The sequence below is a fragment of the Plecotus auritus genome, assembly GCF_963455305.1.
Source record: "Plecotus auritus genome assembly, chromosome: 7".
Taxonomy (NCBI): Eukaryota; Metazoa; Chordata; class Mammalia; order Chiroptera; family Vespertilionidae; genus Plecotus; species Plecotus auritus.
The window spans coordinates 55201513-55220745 of NC_137774.1; the positions used below are offsets into that span (position 1 = coordinate 55201513).

General features: G+C 57.9%; 1 protein-coding gene across 2 annotated transcripts in view; it reads right to left on the reverse strand.

Annotated features, from left to right (window-relative positions):
- Positions 1–19233, reverse strand: part of RAI1 (retinoic acid induced 1) — a 116644-nt gene that overhangs the window by 57761 nt on the left and 39650 nt on the right. Inside the window, exon 2 of one of the 2 annotated variants that reach the window (XM_080682823.1) lies at positions 16839–16969. The exons of the other annotated variant lie outside the window; for it this stretch is intronic. The gene's annotated coding sequence lies outside the window, so the exon portion shown is untranslated. The remainder of the gene's footprint in view (positions 1–16838; positions 16970–19233) is intronic. 2 annotated transcript variants of the gene reach the window in all.

The following is a 19233-nucleotide window of genomic DNA, read 5'->3' on the forward strand; positions in this document are numbered from 1 at the left end:
ACCAGCTGGGCTGTCCTATTATTTTATGTCCCTCCATCATTTTTTCCTTTTCTATTCATAACCATCATCTCTCTTCTTTTGCAATTAAAAAATGATTTTGAATAAAAACTACCCCCGGCTGTTCAGGGCCAACTCCCTATGATGGACCCCGTTCGGAGCAAAGCCCTTGCCTCCTGGTCACTAACCCTCACAGCCCGCTATGCGTTGTGCTGGGATGGTGTGAGCCACTTAACAGAGCAGCCACATGCATGGCAGATGGGTGGGCACTGGAACCTGAACTCCAAGCTGCGTGCCAGCAAATGGGGCTGACCCCGGTCATCCCACAGGTAGCCCACAGTCAGCATATACACCCGTGCCACCATCACACGGTAACCATGTCTGTAAGCAGTGTCACTTAAGCATTTGCTATGTGCCAAGAACTAGGCAGGGACACAGGGTGCCAGCCCCACCGCCTAAACCAGAATCTTAGGAAACACCGCCTACCGCGGGCCCCTAGCCCTCCCCGCTTCCAGCACATGGGTCTTTCGCTGCCCAGCCAGGGCTAGAGGACTGGTCCCCAGGCCGCCTAAAAGATGTCCCTGCCCCCACTACACCTCGGGCTGGTCCTGGGTCCTTGCAGGCGCAGCAGCACCCAAGGGGCTTGTTAAATTCTGACTCCTGGGACTGGGGTTCAGGAGCCCGAGGACAGGAGCGGTGTGCTGGGCAAGTCTGCTTGTCCTCCCAAGTGCCTGGCCAGATGAGCCCTGGCTGCTCCCTAGTCTGCTGGCTGAAGAGTCTGGGAGCGGGATGTGGGGTGGGGGCAGGAGGCAGCTCCAGAGAGAATGCTGTGGGTGAGCTCTGCTGCCCCACGAGCCCTGGCATCTGCAGTGGCATAAACTAGTCTGATGGCACCTGGTGCCAGCAGCGATGGGCTCCTGGACACGCTTCCTCGCCCTCCAGAACCATGGTGGGCCTGTGCCCGGGGGCCTGTGCACAGAAGGGGCACAAAAAGTGTTTGGGGCATGGAACTGAGTAGATTCCTTCCAAGTCACAAGAACTGCCACTTACTAAGTGCCCTCCTGTGGTAAGTGTTCTGCCTACCCGAGCTTCTTTAAGCTGGGACTGGGGCAAAGGCATTTGTGACAGCAGAAAAGCTGGCCACACACAGAACACACTGTGCGTCCTGGCCCCGGTGTGCGGGGGCGCAGGGGTGATGGAGCAAGCCCGTGGAGTTAAAGAACAGTGTGTGTGGAAGTGTCCCATGGAGTAAAACTCCAATCTCACGAGAAAAATGCAGAATTCCTGGTGAGAGAGGAAGAGCTAAAGGATGGGACTCCGAGCGTGACTCTGAGGACTCAGGCTTAGAGATCTGTGGGATGGAAACTTCCAACTGTACATTCTGCTGCTCTCTCTCTCTCTCTCAAAACAATGAACACGTTATTATTATTATTTTTTTTAATAATAGGATTTTTGGCAAAGTTTCCAGTTAATTCAGGGCCAGGGGCTTGCGGGGAAGGGTATGCAAGGTTGGCAAGCCCTTCCAGACTGATTCTAGAGAGCAGGCAGACATGCATTCACGCATTCATTCATTCAACAAAGATCCAGCTAGAATTGGCCTCCAGCTACCCAGGCTGTAAGATTTCATTCATTCATGCCTGCCATAGACATTTATTAAGCGTCTGCTGTGAGTCTCAGGGCCTGGGCAGTAAGCTAGGAACCATGGCTTGAGGCTGGGCTGGGGGTGGACAACCCAGGACAGGTGAGCAGAGCAGAGCCACGTGGCACTGCCTGCAGCCTGCTGCCCAAGGAGTGCCCCAGTGTTCCTGTTCCTTGGCCCCTGCACAGTGTCCCCTGTGGTCACAGGAGACCACCCCCTGCTCCAAGCCGGCAGACACCCAAGACAGAAATTATGGTCGCCACAAGCTGGTTACTATTACTGCCTTATCAGCAAACATAATTCCTTTTTATTAGAAAATTAAAGGACAGGACCAGCTTGCCAAAGAGCTGAAACACGCTCTCCTAAGATATGCAGCTTCTGATCAAATGGGCTTGCTTGTCTCCTTCCCCCTCCAGCATCATCCCCCCACCAGCCTTTCCTCCTTTCGCACCCCTTCCAACGGCACCAAAGCAAGGTCGGCCTGGAGCTCCGCCAAGGTGGCAGGCGCAGCCCCGGAGGCAGGGGCCAGGCCGTGGCTTCCCTGCACAGGACATGAGCCGCTTCCTGCGGCCACGGCTAAGCTGAGGGTGTCAGGAGGGAAAGATGAGAACAATAGGGGACTGGCCTCCCCAGAAACTTGCTCCTGGTCACCTGAGACCCAGGCAGGAGGCTGCAGGGAGCCCGGGAGGGCACCAGGAGGAGGTCCCTCGGACACACAGAAGCAGCTGTTTAACCACCAGAGAGCCCTTTCTTATGGAGAAGGCCTTGGTTCTCCCCTTCCCGCTGTGGAGCTCCCGAACAAGGGCCATGTCTCACTGCTGGGGTGACAGAGGCCCCAGAGGGAGGCCCCGCGCAGGAAGGCTGGGTGAGCTGGCAACTAAGGTAACTCCAAAATCAGATCTCTTCCCACTAATCTCCCCCTTTTCTCTGCTGGTCAGATGCTACCTTCCTGGTTTAGAGGGGATCAGAAAGGGGGTGGGGAAGAGGGAGTGGCATGTGTATGTGCTGAATACTAAAATGGTGACACCGCTCTTGACATTCCAATGGGAGGGTATGCTTATCTCAGATGTGTCTGCTCCTGCCCTCTCCCCAAAAGTCCCCCCCCCAACCCCATGTCTTCCTGTCCAGGGCAGGTTCATCCTCTGCACTCCCTCCCTGCATAACAGAAGGCGAGAGGCGTCCCCTCTCCCCTGCCAGGCCCAGCCTCTGCCTTGGCCTGACCAGCAGAGGCAGCTTTGTTCTGGGGAAAACCAAGATGAGGTCTGTCCGGGGGCCTGCAGGGGTCGGGGTAGAAAGAAATACCAAAGTAGCGCTGACATGCCTGGGGCCACGGTCCAGGCCAGCGCAGCTAAAGGGTCGGTCTGAGGAGGCCAGTTCAGGTCCCAGAGGGGCCGCAGTGGGCCACATGGCAGGGTAGCTTCTTGCACTCTCTGGGCCTGGCTTGCCTGCCTCACAGGACACCCCACAACCTGCAGGAAGTCCGAGCACAAAGTCAGGGATCCCCCACCTGACCATCTGCAGAGCTGAGAGGGGAAGTACTTTCTCAGTAGGGCAGAGGGAAGGCACAGCAGGGGACTGCGACCCCATTCTCCAAGGGTGGCTGGGTAGGGTCAGAGCTCTGGGAGGTGTTTCAGGGGAAGAGCGCATGTCATTAGCCCCAAGGACCTAGTATTCCTCTGAATGGAGGAGCTGGGGACCCCTAGCCAGCGTCCTCTCCAAAAGGAGGCCATGGGAGCCACTGGGGACAGGCAAGGCCTGGCCTGGCCCTCCCAGGCCTGCAGTCTATGTGTCTGTGCCGCTCCTCTCCCCCAGATGTGAGGTCCTGAGGGTCTCCCAGGGCTTCTGGTGGACACCAAGCCCAGAGCCTAGGCAGAGGCCTGGCACATGCAGGTGAGCTGTCCCGTCTCCTCTGGGGTGCTGAGGTCTGGGTCCCTGTTGTTCCCTTTGGAAGGGTTCATCCTGATCTGTGATTCCTGGGGTGAGGGTGGCAGCATCAGGAGGTGTCTCCTGCTCCTCACAATGGGGAGTGGGGTGAGTCCAGCTGCTTGCACGGCGGAGGGCTGCCCTCTGCCTGGGCCCAAGGTGACAAGGTCAGCTCAGCAGTGAGCTAGGCAGGCTGGCACCTCGGACCCATCCCAGGAGGCCTCTATGGGGAGGACCAAGCCCAGCTCAGGACAGGTGGTAACTTAGGGCCTCAGAATACTCCAGCAGTGGAGCGGGGAGGCGGGATGTCAGGGAGGGCGCAGGTGCGGGGCTGTGTCTGGAGCTCTGCAGGCTGGAGGGGCCCAGCGCAGGCTCCATGGCCACAGGCCCTGACCCCTGGGAGCCAGATTTTCTCTGCATTCCATCCCTCCCCCCTCACCTTCCAAGCACCGGGATGGAGCGTTTTCATTGCTCCGCCCTCTTTGCTTCCCCAGTTCCTGGGGCCAACTTATCCCTTCTCATCGAGGCACCTCATCGCCCTCCCTGCCCCACCGAAGCCCAGCTGGGCGCGCACAGTGCTGAGGCCTTGCTGAGCGTGGAGTGCATTGTAACAGGTTTTCCAGAGAACACCCGATGATGGGTGTGCGATTGTCCTGCGGGCGCTAGTGCACCTGGAGGAGGCAGGCCTCCCTTCCCCACCTCTTCCTCATGCCAAAGGCCTCAGTTTCCCTTGTTACAAAACCTGCCCACCCGGGGGCAGAGAACGCCCTGGGCAGGGAGCTTACCCCACAAACATTTCTGGGTGTTGGGGAAAACACCTCAGTAACGACACTCCGGACAGGTGCTGCCATTCCCCCAGCTCCTGTGGGCGCGGGGCTGGGTCTGCCGGGGCCCGGGCATGTGTATTCACGACAGTGACAAGGACAGCCCACACCGGCAGAGATGAACACTGCAGATATTTTAGCTCCCAAAACTCCTACCTAGTTGAGCACAGATCCCATTTCCCAGATGGGGAAGACTGAGACCCCAGGGGCCCATGAGCAAACACTCTGGCTTCCTGCAAGCACCAGGGGCCAGGGATTGACTAAGTCTGAACAAATGTGGGTAGCAGCTGGCAGCCTCGACATTTTGCCCCAATACATCAGCGTTGCCTCCCAGCTCCAGGAAGGGGGGCCCTGGGCTCCTTTGTAGTCCATGGTTTCTCCTTGCTCCCTACTGGCCCCTGGAGTCCTCTGCCCTCACCAGCAGACAGACCCGAGTAGTGGCAGGGACCACCCAGGAGGAGAGAGAGGGAGAGAGAGACAGGCAAGCAGGCAGACAGACAGACAGACAGACAGACATGTGAGCCAGTGCCCAGCCCAGCGCACCACCCAGCCTGCCTGACCGCAGCTGGGAAAACAGGCTCCTCGGCTGCCCATCCCCCGCCCACCTACCCCCACCAGGCCAGCCGCTCACCCAGCCCTGATCCAGGAACTGGGACTGCCGCCACCATCTGCTCTGCCTGACTCACAGCCCCCAGCCCACCTCCTCTGATCCCCATCGGACCCAGGAGGATGCGGTGGTTCTGGTGGGCTACACCCTCTTGCTACCCTAGCTTAGAAGCTCCCAACACAGGCTGCCCCATTCCACACCTGCTGCAGGCCAGCCCCGCTCCTCTCCGCCTTCCCCCAAATTCTCAGGGTGGGCATGCCAGCCGTTTAGCTGCAGTTTGCCACTGGCTAAAACCAAGCCCACCCTCTGCAGCCTCCACACTATGCCCCTCACCCGTGTTTGGCTGGGCAGTCCCCTGTCCCTGGGCATAGAGGCTGTCACTGCCTGGCTCCTTCTGGGGACGGGAGAGGGGCTCCTCATCCTCCCCCAAACTGGCCAGGCACAGGTCTCACCCTGCCTCACACTCCGTGGCAGGATTACTGAGGCTGAAATTTCAATTAAGAAAGAGAAAGAATGACTCCAGGGCTCCAGGCTCAAGGGTGACAGGCCTCCATATCCGCTTCGGGGCGGTGGCCCGAGACCCCTTCCGATCAGCATGGACCTGAGCAGGATCAGGGCCTTTGCCCACATTCAGCCTTGCAACCCTACCATCCTTCTGCTGAAACGGGGCCAACCTCAGAGCTGCCCGAGGTCTCCCCCGCCCCGGGGGCTTGGGAGAGGGTGGAGGCTCCTGGCAGAGGGTGGGAAGGGAGCTTCAGATGGCTCAAGAAAATGGAGAGAAAATGAATCTAACTATCCAGGCGCTGTCTGTTCCTGCAGGAGCCTGAGGGGCTCCCAGAGCGGACTGAGGGCCCAGCCTCCCTCGGGTGGATCCAGCACAGGCCTGGGGGAGGGGCGGCCTCTGCCACTCCAGGGACCTGGAGGTGGGAGCCTCCCCTATAGGACTCAGGTCCATCTCCTGCAAAACAAGCATCACAGGTGGGGGCCATTCCTGGGCCCTGCGAGACCCCCCATCTATTCAAGAGGTCTGTGTCCCCCTCATCTCTGAGGAATTCCATCTCTATCCAAAATCATCCCATCTTCCATCCAAAAATGTCCAGAAATTCTCAGCTCCAGAATGTTGTATCTCCAGAAATGTTCCATTTTATCTCCAGAAATAGCCCCCATTCATCTTCAAATATAACCCACCTCCAGCCATGCTAGTGCTCCCTATCGAGGCTCCACCTGCACCCCAAGAATGCTCCACTTCTCGGAAATGTCCCCCCCTCTCTAGAGATGTGCCTTTTCATCTCCAAAAACACCTCAAATCCAGAAGTGCCCTATTTTATTTCCAAAGATACTTTAGTATCATCTTCAAAAACATTCCATTTCCAGATGTGCAACAATTTATCTCTAGAAATTGTCCATTTCCAGAAATGTTTCATCTCTAATAATGTTTGGAATCGGAATCCAGAAAGGCCTCGTTTTTACTCCAGAAAATGCCCTCTCTACTCTCTAGCAATGTTCCTATTTCATCTCCCAAAATGCCCTATTTCATCTTCAGAAACGCCCCTCCTCCAGAAATGCTTTCCATCTTGTCTCTAGAAATTAGCTTATCCAGACTCCAGAAATACTGTGCCTTGTTTCTAAAAGCATTCTGTCTCTGGAAATGCGCCAGCTCGTGTCTGGAAAAGCCCAGGGTGTCTCAGGAAAGGTCTCCCGTGCTAGATGCTGCAGAAACTCAGAAACCCACTCCTTCAGGCTCTCTTAGGGCAAGGCCAGAGCAGCTGGTGGCCTCCCGCCTCCTCCCCGTCCCTGTGGGCCCATCTTGTAGCAGGAACAGGAGTAATGTTAGGACCTGTGCTGGCAGGTGTTTTGATCCCTGGAAGCAGGGAGCACAGATAGTTAGGTTTGGAGGCGGCTGGGAGCCGGCCTGACCTGGAGGCAGGTGTGGTGAGAGGGACCTGGGGTAGGAAGAAACAGGCCAGAAAGGACTCTGCAGGGCCTCACACAGCCCCCCGACATACCTCACCAAGAGCACGCCCCCCCCGAGCCAAGTGCACATATGCGAGTTCAGTCAACACCTGCACATGCACAGAAACACCCACCCACTCCGCGCCCAGCCCCGAGCCACTCACACACACTCACAACATAAAAGTCCACATGACACCTGCAGCCCTATCCACACAAGTGCACAGAACACACACACATGCACACACACAACACAGACACACACACAGGCCCGCCTGCACTGACACACTCACCCTCATCCACATTCTCCGGGTCTCTCTGGGTCAAGCTCTGGGGACACCAAGGGGCAGGAGCCCTGTGGGTCTCTCCAACCAGTCCAGGCTAGCCTGACGGGCACCCCCAGTGACGGCTGGGGCACCACTGGGACACTCTGGGCTCCAGGGCTTTGGGCTTAGAAGGGACCAAAAAAGACAGGAGGCTGCACACTGGCACCTGCTCCCACACCTACTCAGAGGGCATTCCCTCCCGCCCGGAGCTTCTAGAAGGCACAGGCCTCTCTGAGTGGAGCTGAAGCCTGGGATCACCTCTGTCCAAACAGCCAGGCACTGCTCTCCACAGAAGGTGGGAAGCCATGCCCTGCTGAGCTCCACGTGGAGGTCCTCTCTCCTTGTCCTTGGACAGGTGGGAGGCGTAAGGGGGACACTGCTCTCTGGGAGGGAAGCCTGGAGGCAGTTGAACGAAGGGTGGGAGTACCAGCCGTGCACGCACACGCGCGCACACACACACACACACACACACACGTGCCATGTGTATCCCAGGACCTCAGGTGCTGACACGTGGACAGGCAGGTAACACATCTCCATGCTCTGAACCCACACACAGGCAGGAAGGAGGTGGCCCTGGTCTGCACCAGGTCTTTCCCTGATACTTGTGGGTGGGAATTCCAGAAACTCTAGAAAGGGGCGGGGGGCAGGAGGGGGGGCCTGGAATTCATCATCTGGGCTCCCAGAGGCATCGGTGAGCCCTGGCCGACTCCTGCGGGAGGACAATTACCATTTATTAATCTTCCCAGTTTAGAATCAGCCTTAATTAACTGGAACCTCATAAGGCCCCTCTTCTGGTCCTCCGGGGCCAAGGGCATATGCGAACAGACCTTGAGCTTGCCCTTGAGTCTGCCCCCAGCCCGGGTTCCTTTGTCTGCCGCTCCACACTGGCCAGCTCTTGCCTTACTCACCCCTACTCTCAATCCCCCTCAGGCCTGGGTACCCTTTTTTTCTCTTCCTAGACCTCCCCCTCCTCTAGAAGCTAAGACCCTCTCTCAAAAACGGGAGGGGAAAAGCCACATGGTCAGACATGAATGGAAATGAACACACATTGGGATGGGAGAGCTGGGGGCCAGGCCTCTGCCTGCATTGGCATTCTCTGTCCTCACCACCCAAATCCACTGCTCTCCCGGGGGTCTTTCATCGCCACTGTCACTTCAGCAAAAGGTTATGTCAGAGAGCACCACACCCGTCCCGCATATCAACGAAAGCAGTGCTTTATTGACAGGGAAAGCAGCTCGCCAAAAAGCCGATTTTCACAGCAGCTCCGTAAGAATGAGCACTGAAGCGGGAGTCAAAGATAGGGCTCCTGGCCAGACCCCTGCCCTCCCGGGGCCCAGGGGCCCAAGCCTCACCACTCTGCTTCCCACGCTTCTTGTCCATGAAGAGCGACATAAAAGCCCCTACAATGGTGTCCTATTGCGGACGGTGTGAGGACATATGAGCGAATGTATCCTGGGTGGAACCAGCAGGCTAGCCAGGGCCAGGGGTCAGGCTTGCCCAGCAGGTCGTAGCCTTGTTCCCGGGAGGAGAGCTGGGTGCCCGCTAGCACTGAGCCCTTCCACGGCCCCTTACCTGGCCTGGGGCAGCGCCCGCCCGGGCCCCCTGAGTCTACTCTAGGGAGTGTGTGGGCAACCCCGGCACCACCTATGTGGAATCAGCCCCAAAGACCAGTAAAAGCGGGGTGCCAGAGAGACAACCCAGGTCTGGGCGGGGGCACACTCCACTGAGCGGGGACTCTGCAGACACAGCAGAAAAATACAGCCCCCTGCGAGCTCGGCCAGCAGTGGGCATGTGGACACTGAGCCCGAGGCCTCAGCCTGTCTCCCAGCCGTTCCTGACCACTGAGGTCATGCACGCACGCAGCTCCAGGTGCAGCAGGGGAATGCGCAGGCGCACCGGCAGGGCCATCGCATATCTCCGCTGAGAGAATGGCCTTGACCACTAGGCTTCCCCCTCCTGCCTCCACCCCACAGCTCCCTCCTGCCCCCACCCCACCGCTCCCTCCTGCCCCTCCCTCGGCTCAGGTGCATTCCTCTTCTCTGTGAGAAGCCTTCCTGGAAGGGGAACTGCAATCTGCTGGGGTAATTACTGCTCCCCACAGACCACCTCTTCTCAGGGAGACTTAACCATCGCCCTGCCCCCAGGGCTAGGTGACAAGCTGCAGGGCTGGGCCTGGCCCCGCTTCCCTCTGGAGCAGCACCCCAGGTCCACCAACAGTGGGGAGTGCCGTCATAAGGAGGAAGCCCCTGTCCTGTCTGGGCCCAATGAGTTAGGACGGAGGCTCAGGGCTTGGCAGTCAGGAACTGAATTTCTGAGGGAGGAAACTGAGGCTCTGCAAGGAGAAGTGGCAGGCAGAGGGCATGCAGCCACACCCAGGCCTCTGCCACCTTGGGCCTCCAAACGTTCCCAGCTCCACGCCCTCGCATGGGGAGGAGGCGGGGGGGGGGGGTGTTGAAGGGGGAACACCCTTCTTTTCCTGCATCCTTTAGATCCATCGCTTCACAGCAGTCAAAGCCCCAGGGAACTCAGCCTCCACTCCTGTCTATGACTTCCCTGTTCCCACCTACCGTCTGACCTTCTAGAACTCTCCAGGCCCCTTCACACCTCCCAGCCTCCCAGCATGCGGTATCGCACTGCCTCCTGCAGTCACCTGTTTCCCTCCCAGCCTTGGGCGAGTACTCTCCTCCGGAGACCCACGCTGACTGGCTGACTGGGGAGCCGGCCTCCATGCACCTCTGAGGCTGCAAGCTGAATGCTGAACAAGACGGAAGGGAATGGGAAATGGAGCTGGACCTGTACACCTGGCGCCGTCAGATGCCCCCGCACCCCTGTGCTGCCCGTCAGTGGGAACAGCTGCAGGAATGCGGGCACCATCAGGAGGAATGGCACCTGTGTGAGCCCTCTGCTTCCACACCCTCAACTCTAAGACAGCTAACAAGGGCCGGGGTGGGTGTGGGATGTGCAAGAGGCCGGCACCATTGACAGCTCTCAGGCCTGCAGATTGAGGCTCAAAGCCAGATACAGGCAGTCTTAGTGAGCCCTGGAGTCTGCACTTTGGGGGCCACGGGTGGGTTGCTGGGTTAGATCCAACATACACAGACCAGATATCATGTAAACATCTGGTCCCTCATCAGCACTGCCCGGGGTCTGCAGGGCCTCCGGAGGGTGGGCCTGCATTATGCAAGCATGAGTGCATCCTCCGATCACCCCTTTAGGCAGGGCCTCCCCGTCTCTCCCCTCCCCACCGCAGTGATGGGAAGAGGGTCTCAAGCCCTGGGGGAGGCGGCAGGGGCATTCTGCAGAAAGACAGTGCCATCTCACTCAAGGTGTTCCTGGGGGGTGGCCCCTTGCAGAGACAGCCTGGGGCAGGTGGGTCTCTCTGATGCCTCAGTGCAAAGGGCTTTTTGTGGGATAAGCCAATATTGGCCCGTGTCTCTTCCAATTCTGCCCTTGGGAACCTGTGGGTGCTAACTTTTCCGGTCCCATCTGCCCTCTGATTCTTTATAAGACTATTTCTGGACCCAGAACCCTACCCTTGGTCAAGTTCCCCCTAAGAAACCTGGTCCAGGAGAAACATCCCTCCCTTTTCCCATTCTCAGATAATGCAACTTCTGGGACAAGGGGTGTCCCAGGAGCTTCTTAGCCCCCTGGAGGCTCCTTCTGAGGTGACAGTCACCTCAACCCCAGAATGTCTCCTAGAAAGCACCAAGGGAGTAATGTCGTGTGTCCCTCCACAGAAGCCTGCAAACGCAAAGCCCAGAGTGGCCACACAGGTGCCCTGAATGGACAGATGCACACGTGAACCCTGAAGGACCCCCCGTGTGCCAGATGCTGCCAGGCACTGGAACAAACTTGACCTGGTTTCCCTACTTTCCCAGCAGTGCCCCCAGGAAAAAGCTATGCTTCCCACTGCACAAAGGGGAAGCTAGGCTCAAAGAAGCAGGAAGAGCCTTGCACGGGGCCAGGGCGCTCAGGTGCTTTTGAATGTGGCTGCCCCGAAGCCAGGTCTCCATGAAGGCCACTGTGAGCGGCTCACCCACACACCTACACGCTATGAACCACAACACCGATGCTAGGTACAGGTGAGGACCACCTGGGTTGTTATTGTTATGACTACTTTCTCTTACCTCTGCCGTCCTTCCAGGGCTGGCTGGGGGCGAGATACCCAGGCAAGACCCCGACCTTTTCTAGAAAGGTCTTGGTGGCATATACCCAGGAGTGGTATGTGGCAGCTGGCAGGCCCCAAGGGGCACCTGTGGCTGGTCTGCAGCTAAATCATCAGCCACCTTGGGGGATGGTGGGTGGGAGTGGGAGAAGGCCATCCCAATCTGGAAAAGGTGACCTGGGTCAGACGGGAGCTGCCCCAGCCAGCAAGCCATCAGGCTCCCCACTTGAATGGCCATCATAGCCCTAACTCCGTGGAGCCTGGCCCTCAGAAAGAAACCACCTCAGGGGTTCTAGAGGATGAGAGGGCCTGTCCTTGAAGCCTCAGCTCCTCAAAGATCATGCAGAGAGAGGACCCCTCATTGTGAGTCTGGGGACAGCTGAGAGCTAGGAAGGGGATCTGGGCCTTGGGGTCAGAAGACTGGGCCCAGCCTGGGGCCCCCAACTTCTGGCTCTGTGACCTCAAGCTTGTTACTTCTCTGTAAACCCAGAACTACAAATGCTGACTCACAGGATCTGTGTAAACAATCAGGCTGGGTGCCCAGCACATGAGTGAGCTGCCACCCAGCTCCTGAGAGCTTAGAGAGCACCACCCACAGGAGGGGGTATTTTTATATTCAAAGGAGAAGCTCAAATCAGCCTCCACGCATACCCCTAACACCTCTCCACTCAGCCCCCCTCCAAGGTCTGCGCCCCTGTGGGCTGCTGGCTGTGCCCTGCATTGGACCTGCCCGGTTTCACATCCTCTGGTCTCAGCCTCCCCCTCTCCCTTGGAGAGGAATGGCTCAATCAGGATACAATCATTTTTAATTAACGTGCAGATCATTTCACAGGCTGATCTCCTTGGAGACCAGAGGGAAGACAATCTTTTAAGATTTTCTTTTGCCTTCCTGTATCCACCCCTCCAAATTGAAGGCTGCCCCCACCCTTTCACCCACCCAGCACAACCTTGAAAGCAGCTTGAAAAAGCCTGCTGCCTGGGTTCCTCTGGGGCCATTAGGAGAGTGTGTGCTCACACACAGTCACACATGAACGTGCCCAAGCTTGGGGGCATGCTCTCCAGAAATGCTCAAATGGGAACAGAGACTCACAGACAGGGCACATGCCAAAGCTGCAAGGCACAGAGACCCCTCAAGAAATATGCAAACAGAATCCGACACACACAAATGTGGGCACACACATGCCCAGGCTGGCAGGCACACCAACCCCCAAGAATAAACAAACAGGATCAGACACAGACACACACACACACACACACACACACAAAGGCACATACAGATGTGCGGGCACTTACTGGGACACACCCAAGCACAGAGGCACGTCACAGAAATGCCCAAATACCCACCCTCACGGAGGGCTGCTCTACACTCCACAGCTGGTGGGCATTCGGGCAGGAGGCAAACAGAAGGTCCCTTCCCTGCGATGGGAAGTCAGAGCCACAATGACCTGCCCCTACAAACATTCTGGTCCCAGCCCCCAACGCTGAGGGGCCCTGCCACCTATCCTAATGGGGAGCCCATGAACAGAGAAGTCACCAAGGTCTTGCCTCCCTGTCTCATGGGTGCACCTGGGATCTTTCTGAGCCCCAGACCCCCCCCCCCCTCAAACAGCCCTGGTAGAGCCCCTGGATATCTAACCTTTCCTGGCCATCCAGCCCTGGCCCCCCAATACTCATGCAATACCTACTGAGCCCCCAACTTCTCCTCTGGGGCCCCAATGAGCCTGGGGGAGGGATTTTCTCTCTTCTTCATTTTAAATAACCTCCCCTTTCTCTTTTCTAGCCCCTTCCTTTTTCTCTCATTGTTTAATCCCCTTCCATTCTTTTCTCTCTCCTTTGTCTCTTCCCCTCTCCCTCTCCCTCTCCCTCCCCAGGGGGCCTCCTGGGGTTAATCTAAGGTCAGAGGGAGAGTTCAAGATGTAGTTGGTCCTTCCCCTCCCCCACAGGGGGTACCTGCGCAACACCTGCCCCCAGCTCCTAACCGATCCAGACTTTGCTCTTTGGACAAGTAAACTGAGGCACAAGGGAGGGCAGAACCACTGCGGTCCTCTGGCCTCTGCAAGTCTCACCCCTCTTGCTGCACCTGCTTTGATTCTTGGCTTTTCCTTCTGGAAAAAGGGATGGCAAAGAGGAAGGGCGAGATGTGTGTGTGGGGGGGGAGGATGACAACAGGGATCGCATGGCTGGCCAACGGCAGGCTGGTAACTTGGGTGACCCCAGATCCTGTGGCCACAGCCAGTGTGACACAGAAAGGCTTGGGAGCCCATCTCAGTTGGAGGCATGCTGGATGCTTCTCTCCACTCTGGGGGTCTCAATGTTCCCATCTGTGAGGTAGATGAGGTCCAGCTCCAGGAGCCCTAGGGACTCTCAGAATGAAGAAAACAACATGGCAGACCAGTAGCCCATTCCTGGCTGCTGCAAGGCCCAGCAACTGCGGTGCGACCTTGGAACTCACTCCCTTCTCTGGATTCCGTTCCCTCCTCTGTCAAAGGAGGAGGGTCAAACAGGTGATTCATTGCCAAGGCTCTTTTTGGGTCTGATAGAAGGTTCTAGATTGTGCTGGAAGGAAAGAGAATCATGTGCCCCTTCTCCGGGAAAAATGAGAGGCCCATTTCTTCTACTGCAGGCATGTGGGAGCCTTTGGCATCAGCAGAATCATTTTTAGGAAATCATCTTAAACAACAAAAAAACCTTTCTACACAAAAATATATCCACTACCTCATTCATCAGGAGCATCCAGAATGCTGAGCAAAAGGGGAATATTAAGTAAATGATGGTACAGCCACCAACTTGGAAAAGCCTGAAGACATGGTGTTTATGACGAGCTGGTTGCAAAACAGGAAAAGACTGCTGTTAGCGTGCCAAAGGAGAAAGCAGGATGCACAGCGGACAGAGAATGACGACAAAGCCTTTAAAAACAAGCCGACCGCCAGCCACAGGGACTGCAGAGGATGGACGGCATCAACACACCTGCTGTCACAGCTACAGAGGTTCAGTACCCTCTTTGTTTCTTTTCATTTTTCAGATTTTCTATGAACCATATTTTAAAAAGGTCCTTTTCTTAAAAAAAAAAAAAAAAAGGCTAAACTCCTCCAATTGAGAAACCTTACCCTTTCATTCATTCATTCATTCATTCATTCATTCATTACTGATCCATTCACTCCTGTGTTGGTCTAGCCAAAGCCCAGGGCCCATCCTGTGCCAAGCCTCAGGGCTCTAAGATCCCCAGGGACAGGTTCTCACCAGCAGGAAACGGAAATGGAAATGCGGGGTGGGTGGGGAAGAGAGAAGACATGCCCTCAAATACCTACACATCAGGGGCTTGTGCCTAAAGGGCTACTTTCTCCTGGGAGTGAGGAGAAATTAATCCTGCCCCCCTACTGGGCCCTGCCCCCCTATGACCTCACCCAGCTCAGCACCTAGGGTCTCACAGTCTAGCCTAAGGGTCAGAAACTCACCCTTAACCACAGAGCCTCTAGCTATGGTTGGTGGTGGTGGGGGGGAGGCAAGTGCAAAAGACCCGACCCCCCACCCCCCACCCCGGCCCCCAGTCCCTATGATTCCACTTCCAGTTCCTGTGGGCCTGCCAAGTCAAGTAACCCTTTTTCAAAGCCTCAGGACCACAGGGGGCCCCTGATGGCAACACCCTCTCTGGCTCTTATTTCAGGCTCCACCCTCCAGGTCCTGCTCGGTGGCAGCGGCCACAGGGGCTAGGCATCTGCTAGCTCCCTACCTGTTAGCAAGTCAAAGGGTCCTGCTCCCAGTTCCTGCCATGTGGGGGCTGAGAGAACTGGGGAACCCTTTCTATTCCTGGACCAAGCCACGGACTGGCCTGAAAACTGTCTGCTTCTGCCCCCCATCCCCCACCACCACCAAGGTGCCTCCACGCTCCCCCAGGAGTCCTCTCTTTAAACGGGGAGAATTTCCTTCACCCGCCTGGGTGTCCAGCTTCAGGGTCCCTGGCTAGCCCTTGGGCTGCACACCTGGGAATCCCATTAAGGCAGGTTCCCATTGACTCTCCTCCCCCAATCCCATTCCAACTAGCGCCTACACACACACACACACACACACACACACACCAAAAAAGGATTTGGGAGCTTTGAGTGCCCAGAAACCTCTGACCTCACGGCCCCCACTCTGAGTTGAACCCCTCTCAGGATTGCAATCCCCAGAAATTCTCTGGGCTAGCACTCCCTTCTCAAGGCCCCAGTGGGAAAATAAGTTCCCACCACTCTCCTCCCCCTCTTCTTTCCCACCCCCAGCCCCTGGTGGAGGGGATGAGGCGCTGGAATCACCGGTCACCAGAGCAGCATCTGCTGTGGATCACAAGAAAGAAACACACACACACACACACACACACACACACACCCTCAGGATCACCTCTGAAGCCTGCATTGTACGTGAGGGGAGGAGGCCCAGTTGGAGGGAGGAGGCTGAGGTTGGGGAGGCCCGACGATGATCCTGAAGTCACCAATCAGCAAGCCCAAGAAGCCACCGCCCGGGGCAAGAACGCAGGCCTCAGGCCTTCCCGGCAGCTCACCTGCCCCCGCCCCCAACCCTCAAGGCGCCATCCTACGTCGAAGTCTCTAACCCCAACAAGCCCCTCCCCCTAATAAGTCTCCCTTCCCCCTCCTCCCTCTCCACATGGTCAGTAGCCCCAGGAGAGACCAAGCTACTACTAACCCCCACCCCGACAGCAGAAGCGCAAGATTTCATTGTCAGCCCGGCCACTCGGCACAAGATCCAGCAGGCGCTGGCGCGAGGAGTGGGGAGGAGTCTCCAGGGGAAGTGTTTGAAGCTGCAGCTCGGCTCGGTACAGATCCGGAAGCCGCTGGGGGTAGAGGAAGGCGGGGGTGGGTGAGCACAACCTTAAGCGCTCGCGGGCAGCCGAAGGAAGCACCCGGAGGCGACAGGGGCGCCAAGTTCCCCAGGAGGCTGCGCTCTCGGGAAGTTTCCCACCGGTTGCCGGGAGCAGGACAGGGTACGCAAACGGCCCTCGCCGGCCTGACCAGCTCTGGGGCGCAGATTGCGAACTTGAGCAAAAAAAACTCCTTCCTTCGCGGGTGTATCTCACTCCCCATCCACTGCCACTAGCCCCTCCATCTCATCCCCTTGCCTTCCGCCAGTACGACTGTCGCCAAGACCATGGAGGAGAGGGGAGGAAGGAATCTCCAGCACAACCAAACTGCGGCAAAAAAAAAAAAAAAAAGGAAAGAAATTCCTTCTCCTGAGACCAATTCCCTCAACCGACACGGAAAACCAACCCCCGAACAGGCAAAGCTGCAACTCCAGCCAAGATTGCGGCGTGTGGGAGGGGTGCCGGGTTAGGAGCGCCGTGGTGGTCGGGGATCCGGGAGCCCGCGCACCCCAGAACCGCTCCCCGAAGGCACAAAGCTTCCGCCAACAATACCTGCGGGCTCCTCCCGGGTCTCCCAGCGCCGGCGCTGCGCGTCTCGCCGTCTCCCTTCCCCAGGCAGTCTCCTCCTCCGCGCACGCCTGCTCCCCTTCGCTTCTTCCAGAACTCGGCAGGCAGAGAAGATCCTTGGGAGAAAAAAATGTGAGCGCTCGCACGATTCCTTTCTCTCTGCCGCCGCTCGCTCAGCCCGGCTCGCTCCTTCTCCCTCGCGCTCCCGCGCGCGCCGCGCCTCTCGCGCCCCGCGTTTCCTTCTCAGCAGCCCCTGCGAGCGCCCTCAGTAGCCATTATTCACGGGTCGCCAGGGGACAGGAGGTAATTAGAGACCGCCCCGTGGCCGCATCCACTCGGAAAGCGTGATGCAGACGCGGGGGGGGGGGGAGCGCGCACACGCGTGCGGGGAGGGGCGCGCGACGAGGGGGCTTGATTGCGCGCAGCCCTCGCCCCAGAGGAGGGGGAGGGGATATGAAGGGGGAGCAGGGAGGAAGGGGGCGCGGGGGAGACGCTCAAGCGGCTCACTGCGGGGGCTCCGGGTCACAGGCTAGGAGGCTCGGTGGCGCTTAGGGATTGGGGGTGGGGGTGAATGTTTCCGTGTGTGTGTGTGTGTGTGTGTTCGCGCGCGCGCGCCACCCAGAGATAAAAGCGGGGGGAAGGAACGCTTTAATATTTTTCCAGTGACTTACGAGCCGGTGGGTGAGCTCTTCTTGGCTGCGCGTTTAAGTCCGTGTGTGTATCAATGAGGCTGTCTACTGCTGGTCTGTCCTACGTGTGAATGTCACGGGGTGTAGGGGTCTGGTTGCGAGCTGTGAATGGCTGCAAGCTGTGAATGTGTCTCTGGGTCTCAGAGGAACCGAGTGATGCGGTGCCTGCGTGGGTCATGTTTGTATGCGATTGTTTAGGGGGGGTGTGACTGCGTGGGTGTGACTGCGCCTGTGCAGAGCTGTGTCTGTGTAAGGTTGGGGGGGGATTGTGTCTGCGTGGGCCCGAGTGTGTCTGAGGGGTGTTGTGTTACGTGTGGGCTTGTTTGCGAGTGGGATTGTGGCTGTTGGGGCTGTGCATGGAGGAGGCAGTGCACTTGTGCAGGGCGTGGGTCCGCGAAAGGCGGTGGTGTGTGTCTGCGGGCGATCTTGCATGGGGCTGTGTTCTGCGTGTGGGTCTGAGGTCTGGCGGGCGAGGTGGGGGTGGCGGTGGTCCGAGTGGTATCGGGGATCCCATAACCGCAGAACCACTAAGGCTCAAACAGGCTGCGATGGGGTCAGAGCGCAAAGAGCCAAGCAGTGGCGGAGGAGGAGAGGAAGAGGGAAGGCGGAGAGGCGGGGACTTCATCCTGCGCCCCCTCTCTGCACTGGAGACGCAGCTTAGACACAGATCCTGACACTTGCCCGCTCCAGGTGCTGGAGACACTGGGGTTGGAGAACCCTGCTGCGCAGGGGAAGCTGCCTAAGGGCTGACACTTGGGATCCAGGAGCAGCCTGGAAGCCTGCGCGGCCAGGGTTGCCTGAAGAAGCAGGTCATGGTCGGGAGACAGTAGAGGACTAGCAGAAGACAAAGAAGACCGGCGGGGAGGGGGCGGGCATTTCAAGGCGGACCACACCTCCAGGTTTCCTCCGCTCCTGACCCCCACCCCTCGGCAGAGGGGTGGCCCAACCAAGACGCTAAAGGTTGGCGTAGAGCCCCGCGCAATGGTGCGGCCCCTCCTTGCCCAGTACCCAAGCTGCCTCGAGCCTGGAATTACGTGCCCCAGGCGGCTGCGGTGGGGCGGGTGGAGGGGAAGGGGAAAGTTTTGAGCAGTGTCGGGCGGGTGGGGGGGGGGGGTGAGCGGTCAGGAGGGCGTGATCACAAGGCACTGTGATTGAGCGCTGGGCTGGCCACCGCCTTCCTGGGCGTCTCACCGCCCACGCAGCCATTCACTCATTCATTCATCCATCCATTCGCCTCTCCATCCACCCACCCACCCTTCTTTCCAGACATGTGTCCGACCTATAGGGGTCGATCTATTCTATTATCGATCATCATTATGGATTACTGAGCCACAGACCACACAGCCTTGTCAGACCTGGCTCTCTCCGCTCTCCTCTGGTCTCCACTCGCTAGTGTTTCACTCTCCTCAACCCTCACCAAGCTTCCCATTCAGACCCCTCTCTGTTCTGGTAAGAGGGGAGGAGCACAGGTTTTGTGGTTCAGAGATGGGCCACCTCCCCTCTCCCCATCTCCTAACTCCCACCCGCATCTACCAACCTCCCCATACATCCAGGGTAGGGGCTTCTCCCCACCCCTCCCTGGCAGCATCTCCACCTCACTGCTCCAGTGCCTCCCTCAGTCCAGCCCCCTCTGGGTTGGGGGTGCGGAGAGCAAAAAAGGGTTTCAAGCCAGGATTGCTGTGCCACCAGGT